At 28.6% G+C, this 7637-nt stretch overlaps 2 long non-coding RNA genes across 6 annotated transcripts; one reads left to right on the forward strand and one right to left on the reverse strand.

Annotated features, from left to right (window-relative positions):
- The first annotated feature begins 2228 nt into the window (after positions 1-2228).
- Positions 2229-4264, forward strand: LOC149031768 (uncharacterized). 2 transcript variants are annotated; one of them, XR_016177331.1, is made up of 3 exons: positions 2229-2369; positions 2516-2726; positions 4181-4264. It is a non-coding gene; the product is annotated as an uncharacterized LOC149031768 (long non-coding RNA). The 2 variants fall into 2 exon arrangements; XR_016177330.1 differs by lacking the exon at positions 4181-4264 and adding an exon at positions 2799-3084.
- Positions 2567-7450, reverse strand: LOC149031769 (uncharacterized). Of its 4 annotated transcripts, none has more exons than XR_016177329.1 (9): positions 7278-7450; positions 7027-7181; positions 6637-6867; positions 5014-6562; positions 4851-4934; positions 4507-4746; positions 3861-4400; positions 3313-3360; positions 2567-3205 (listed from the first exon to the last, which is right to left on the reverse strand). It is a non-coding gene; the product is annotated as an uncharacterized LOC149031769 (long non-coding RNA). The 4 variants fall into 4 exon arrangements; XR_016177326.1 differs by having other exon boundaries at positions 6637-6872; positions 7278-7449; XR_016177327.1 differs by having other exon boundaries at positions 5550-6562; positions 6637-6872; positions 7278-7447.
- Positions 7451-7637: the final 187 nt, after the last annotated feature.

Below are 7637 nucleotides of genomic sequence, written 5' to 3' on the forward strand. Positions count from 1 at the left end.
ACGCAACCCTGACGCAACCCTGACGCAACCCTGACGCAACCCTGACGCAACCCTGACGCAACCCTGACGCAACCCTGACGCAACCCTGACGCAACCCTGACGCAACCCTGACAAAACCTAAAAAAACATATACACAAACTTTTAAAATACCAAAAAAAACATACACACAAACTTTTAAAATACCCAAAAAAACATATACACAAACTTTTAAAATACCCAAAAAACATATACACAAACTCTTAAAAAACCACAAAAAAACATATACACAAACTCTTAAAAAACCCAAAAAAACATATACACAAACTCTTAAAAACCCACATAAAAACATATACACAAACTTTTAAAATACCCAAAAAAACATATACACAAACTCTGAAAAACCCCAAAAAACATATACACAAACTTTTAAAATACCCAAAAAAACATATACACAAACTTTTAAAATACCCAAAAAAACATATACACAAACTTTTAAAATACCCAAAAAAACATATACACAAACTTTTAAAATACCCAAAAAAACATATACACAAACTTTTAAAATACCCAAAAAAACATATACACAAACTCTTAAAATACCAAAAAAAACATATACACAAACTCTGAAAAAACCCAAAAAAACATTTACACAAACTTTTAAAATACCCAAAAAAACATATACACAAACTTTTAAAATACCCAAAAAAACATATACACAAACTTTTAAAATACCCAAAAAAACATATACACAAACTCTGATAAACCCAAAAAAACATATACACAAACTCTGAAAAAACCCAAAAAAACATATACACAAACTCTTAAAATACCCAAAAAAACATATACACAAACTCTTAAAAAACCCAAAAAAACATATACACAAACTTTTAAAAAACCCAAAAAAACATATACACAAACTTTTTAAATACCCAAAAAAACATATACACAAACTTTTAAAATACCCAAAAAAACATATACACAAACTCTGAAAAAACCCAAAAAAACATATACACAAACTCTTAAAATACCCAAAAAAACATATACACAAACTCTTAAAAAACCCAAAAAAACATATACACAAACTCTTAAAAACCTACAAAAAAACATATACACAAATTCTAACTACACCCAAAAAAAAACATAAACACACAAACTCCTAATAAACCCAATAAAAAAAAAAAATAAATAAATAAATTGATACACACATACTGACTTAACACTCGCGCGCGTGAATATTAAAACGCACACACACATAATGAACGGACCCTCGCGCGTGACCTTGACCTACATAATGAATGAAACTCGCGCGCGACCTTGCCCTAGATGTCCTTGACCTTCGATGACCTTGACCTGTAAAATCGGCTACAGGCACGGCCTCACGATTGATTGCCACCCCATTAACTAGAGACCAGGCCCCCTCTAATACTAGAAGACCCCCAATTTTCTTATTCTAATTCTTTACTACTACTACTACTATTATTTCATGCTTCTACTATTTCATACTTATACTACTACTACTATTTCATACTTCTACTACTACTACTACTACTATTTCAAGCTACTACTACATGCAACTACTACTACTACTACTCCTCATCCCTTTTTCCAAAGGCTGTCATTCTCAGGAGCAAGCTGAATACAACGCTCAGGCCTAAGCGTGTATTGCAACCTGCTCCTGAGCGCAGCCACAGGAGTACTCTGCTTCTGCAGAGTCGGGGTCGCACCCCGATGCGTTGAAATCCACGCGCTTTGCACCTCCCTTTATACTAAATCGGCAAGCCCAACGCTACCGAGTTCAAGACGCCATCTCGTAATTATATATGCAAATGAACTGTACAGCTGACATACATCAAGTTGTAATGGCTTCTCCCTCTTGTCAATCTCGCATGACATCCATTACTTTACTTTAAAATAACATTGCCTTTTATTTTTTTTTATTCTATGTTATTATATACACAAGTGCAAATATTCTTGTTGTTGTTGTTTAAAATCTTTTATAAACTAATGTGCAGTGGTCGTCTATTTATTGTAATATAGTCAAATCTATTATGTGCAATGATTTATTTCTTCTTAAAGTAACATAACCACCACATGTGCCAATTTTATTATTCTAACGTGATATAGCCTCTTAAAAAAATTAATAATTTTCATTATACGTTATTACACATATATGTCTACAAGTAAAGTGGTATTTTTCTTATGCTAACATATCCATACTTAGTGAAATGATTTGTGCTATTTTAATTACATATAACCTCTCTCTCAAGTGCAATGGTTTTCTATTTAACTTTTTACATAACCTTTAGTGCAATGCTTATTAAATTAACACGTTCCGTTCATTATATGTACAACTCACGTGGTTATTACATAATTATTTAATATGCTAAAAGGTTTGTGTTTATAATAAATTCAATTCTCTATTAAAATGTTCATGCATTAAAAAAAATTCCTTATACGACAAAAAACACATAAATTTGTTTCATAATTAAATTTTACAATAATTAATAATGACATATAATGTTTGATTTCATTAAAGGAAAATTTCAATGGCTTGGATGATAGGATAGGTTATAAAAAAGAAATAAAATTTGACACAAAACGTGGTAATCCAAAGTAACCTCAAGTGTGCAATGGTATACTTTGTAAGTCGACAAGTAACCTTCTTTAAAGTGCAATGGTATACTTTTCCTGTCGACCTGTCCACCTGTACAGTGCAATAATATTCTTTTTTCATTTACATAATAATAGTAAGTACAATGATATTCTTCTTAAGTTAACATAATACTAATAATAATAAGTACAATGGTTTTCTTTTGTAGATCACAAACACAAATCCAATGGCTTTCTTCTTAAGCAGATATCTAACACCAAGTTAAATGAATTTCTTCTTAAGGAAATATCAAACGTCAAGTCCAATGGTTTTTTTTTCTTCACAAGATATCAAACATCAAGTCCAATGGGTTTCTTCTTAAAGTGAATTGGTGATCACTGCAAAAAAAGAGAAGAGAATAAGAAAAGAATTATTATAAATAAAAACAATATTATTCACTTAATTATGATTGCATCACTGTAAGAAATTTTGTTAATTAAATACTTTACACTTTACTACACAATACTTTACACAAAAGTACAATGTGACAGCAGGTAGCCATCTTGAATTTGTCCTAGAGATGTGTTTTCTTTCGTCGTCTAGATGGCGATACATATTCTCTCTACCAGTCGGTAACTAAAGTAAAAATTTATGTAAACTTATACAAACATTAATTATATTATATAAATTCACGTTTTATATGACAAAAATAAATGTATTTTAAACAATATTATAATACTTACTTCTTTAAACAACATCCTATTTCCATTATAAAATACATGATGGTATTTCTACAAAAAATCACAAATGAATTCATACAAATATATACATTTTTATGCTCTTAGTCTATTCCCAATAAAATAAGTGTACATTAATAAATTTAGTACATATAGTAAGAACTGCAAACATTAGAATGTAATTAACCATTTCCTCTCTTAATTTGTGATAACTAGGAAACATTTTTTCTATCTAATATTCTTTTCATAAAATATTACTACTCTATATATGGTTTGCTTTTAATGCAAGTATAAACAGTGACATAACCACAACTGCAATGATTTTCTATTTCAGTTAACATAACTTCAAATTCAATGCTATTCTAAACTTTCTATTTCAAAAATATTTCATTAATATGCTAAAATGTATATATGTTAATAATAAATTCAATTGTCTAATAAAATATTTCTATTAAAATATTCATGCATTATAAATAAAAAAAAAAATACCTTATACGACCAAAAAAAAAATATAAGTTTCTTAACTTGTAACATTTACAATAATTAATACTTACATGTAATGGTTGATTTTATTAAAGGAAAATTAAATGGCTTGGATGATAGGATAGGTGATAAAAAAGAAATAAAATTTGACACAAAACGTGGTAATCCAAAGTAACCTAAAGTGTGCAATGGTATACTTTGTAAGTCGACAAGTAACCTTTAAAGTGCAATGGTATACTTTTCCTGTCGACCTGTCCACCTGTAGAGAGTGCAATAATATTCTTTTTACATTTACATAATAATAGTAAGTACAATGATATTCCTTTTAACTTAACATAATAATAATAATAATAATAATAATAATAATAAGTACAATGGTTTTCTTTTTTAGATCACAAACACAAATCCAATGGTTTTCTTCTTAAGCATTGATATCTTACATCAAGTCCAATGGTTTTTTTTTCTTCACAAGATATCACACATCAAGTCCAATGGTTTTTTTTCTTCACAAGACATCACACATCAAGTCCAATGGTTTTTTTTTCTTCACAAGATATCACACATCAAGTCCAATGGTTTTCTTCTTAAGCTGAATTGCCGAGCACTAATCACTAAAAAAAGAATAGAATATGAACTGAATTATTATTGTAAATAAAAACAATATTATTCACTTAATTAAAGCATCACTATTGAATTTTTGTTAATCAAATACTTAACTTTACTGCACGTGGCAGTATACAATGGCAGGTGGCCATCTTGATTGTGTCCAAGCGCGATGTATTTTCTTTCGTCTAGATGAAGAAACATTTTGTACTTGTCGGTAAGTGAATTAAATATTTCCATCATTTGATGATAACAGCATAATCTTACCAGTCGGTTCAATGAAGTAATAGCTAGTACCGCTGCTAGATGGCGATAAATATTCTCTTTACCAGTCGGTAATAAAAGACTAATTTCCTAATATACATTTTTATTAATTGATTAAAAAGTTAATAAAATTCCAATCATTTATACCATATGATAACAAAATAAATGTATTTGAATAGTTTTATAATATTTACCTCTTTACATATTTTTGTCTACATTAGTTTTTAACAATATCAGCTGCATATTCTTTTTCCATAATAATAATGAAATGAAATTCCCTGCAAAAGAAGATATTTATTAATAAATACATCAATTTTTCTTATCAGCCAATGGAAAAAAAGTAATATCTTCTATTACCGTGTGTACATAAAACTTGATAAAAAATTTTGACATGAATTGAATGTCGGAAATATAATAATGTATTTGCCACTTGTGTTATCCATATATCTTGTGATGATAACTAAGATATACATTTCTTCTCGTATTCTTTTGATAAAATATTACACTATATACATATATTATTTTCTCGCAGTGCAAGTATGATAAGAACACAGAGTGCATTAAACTGGAATTGCGTGCAGCAGAATTAAAGTGATGGTTAAAAAATCCCTCATGACTGTATGGGATATTTGGTTATGGATGGAGTCATAGGATTGCGTGGAAAGTTGAAGTGATGGTTTAAAAAACCCTCATGATCGTGTGGAGTCTCTCCTTTTGAATGGTGTCATTGCTGTGCGTGGAGAGTTGGTGTGATGGAATTGCATGTAAAGTTATTTTGCTAAGAAAAGGAACAGAAATGTTTAGATAATGCATAAAGTTAAAAGACAAAATAATCCACACATATATTTTAATAATTAGTAAAATTTCGTATAACAAAATACATATAGATGTACCTTAGTAGTAACTAGTATTTGTTAAAATAAATTGATATAATGAGAACATCCTGAATTCATCTATATATACTCGGATTTAATAAAGAAAATTATTTTCCTTTGGTTATGACGTAATACTATTGTACCACACACACCAATACATCCCATTTGTAACTATTTTCATCCAGAATTGGCAATCATTAATCACTAAAAAGAGAAGAGAATATGAAAAGAATTATTCTAAATACAAAATATTATTCTTTTGATTATGATTGCATCACTATTGCATTTCTTTAATTAAATATTTAATAGTGCACGTGGTAGTACACGACACGGCAGCCATCTTGATTTTTTCCTCAGCAATGTGTTGCCCGCGAAAATTCAAATAATAAGAAATGTTTTTTTATCATTAATCCGTAACCACAAAATTAATTATAATAATAATAATAATACTTTTATTATCTGAAACAATATTTATTTTGCAAGTGTGTTTATGTAATCTTTTAAAAATAATTCATAAATATGTCACTTTTTTTGTTTTTCAGTTAATAAAAGTCGATTACTGTAACATGAATTACTACTACTACATATAATTGTACATGCATCGAAATATTTTGTAATATAATAATTAATTTTCCATGAAATTATACTCTTATGGTCACGCAAGAGAATTGAAATATGTATGTGTATATATAGAGTATATATTAATGATGATGCTGCTGATGATGATAATGATGTAACATAAAAGACACAGTCGAGGCAAATTCCTTTCTGATTTTACATTTTCTTTGATCCAATTAATCACCCCGTTCATTTATATAAAATTATATGTCGATACAGTCGACGATAATAAGTCGCAGCACAACAGTTTATACAAGAAATCCTTTTTTGTGTATGTGCATGTGTATTATTGTGGGGTGCAAAATAGACATATAAGTGTTTAATATAATAATGTTAGTTGCAGTATTGTTGGATTCTTCTTATCAATCTTGATAATAATGAGTAGGCATTTCTAGTCAAATTATTTACCTATCCTGTTAAATGAATCAGTTTATCAATCAGTTTGATATAGGTTTGTTTTTTACAAATGCAAGATTGCAATGCTTACCTTTTGACAAATTCTTCTCTTGATTATTCTTTGTTAGTGCACCTACATTCTATTTACCATGTATTATAGAATAAAACTCTTGTTCGGATGACATAATCAATACAAATCTTCTAATCGTTAGCCGTAAGAAAATGAAATATATATCCATTGATCCAATGGTGTAATGGACACCTCTCCTTTTGAGTATAACGTTCTTGGATTGGAATTTAAAATATAGATCTGCATGCTGATCTGATCTAAAAATATTTTAAAAAGTTGTTTATATATGTACCAAAATAAGTTTGTACAGGGAGAAAATGTTTAGATAATGCATAAAGTTAAAAGACAAAATAATCCATATATTTTAATAATTAGTAGGATTTCGTATAACAAAATATATACTTTACTTACTAGTATTTGTTATAATAAAATTCATAAAAAGAACGTCTGGAATTCATCTATATTCTTGGATTTAATAAAGAAAATTATTTTTCTTAGGTTATGACGTAACACTGTCCCACAGCAATACATCCAATTTAACTATTTTCATCCAGAATTGGCGATCACTAAAGAAAGAATTTGAAACGAATTATTATAAATAAAAAATATTCCTCGCTTGATTATTGCATCACTCTAAGGATTTTTTTAATTAAATACTTTACATTGCACATAGCCGGTATTTACGGTATTCAAAGTACATTGACAGGTAGCCATCTTGATTTTATCCTAGTGATGTTTTGTCTTTTGTCTAGATGGCGAAACATATTCTACTAGTCGGTAAGACATAGTAACATTTACTTCCGCTAGATGGCAGCATCATTTTACTAGTCGGAACATTGAAGTAATATCTAGTACCGATAGATGGCGATACACATTTTACCAGTCGGTAATAAAATATAGATTACCCCACATTATGTTTATATTAATTGATTAAAAAAATAAATGCAACCTAAATCAATTTTTATATGTTAAATGTAAGTGTATTTTAATAGTATTATAATATTTACCTCTTCTTTTAAGAA

The sequence above is a fragment of the Polistes dominula genome, unplaced genomic scaffold (assembly GCF_049000335.1).
Source record: "Polistes dominula isolate Pdom_NZ unplaced genomic scaffold, Pdom_raw_medaka contig_16, whole genome shotgun sequence".
NCBI classification, from domain to species: Eukaryota; Metazoa; Arthropoda; class Insecta; order Hymenoptera; family Vespidae; genus Polistes; species Polistes dominula.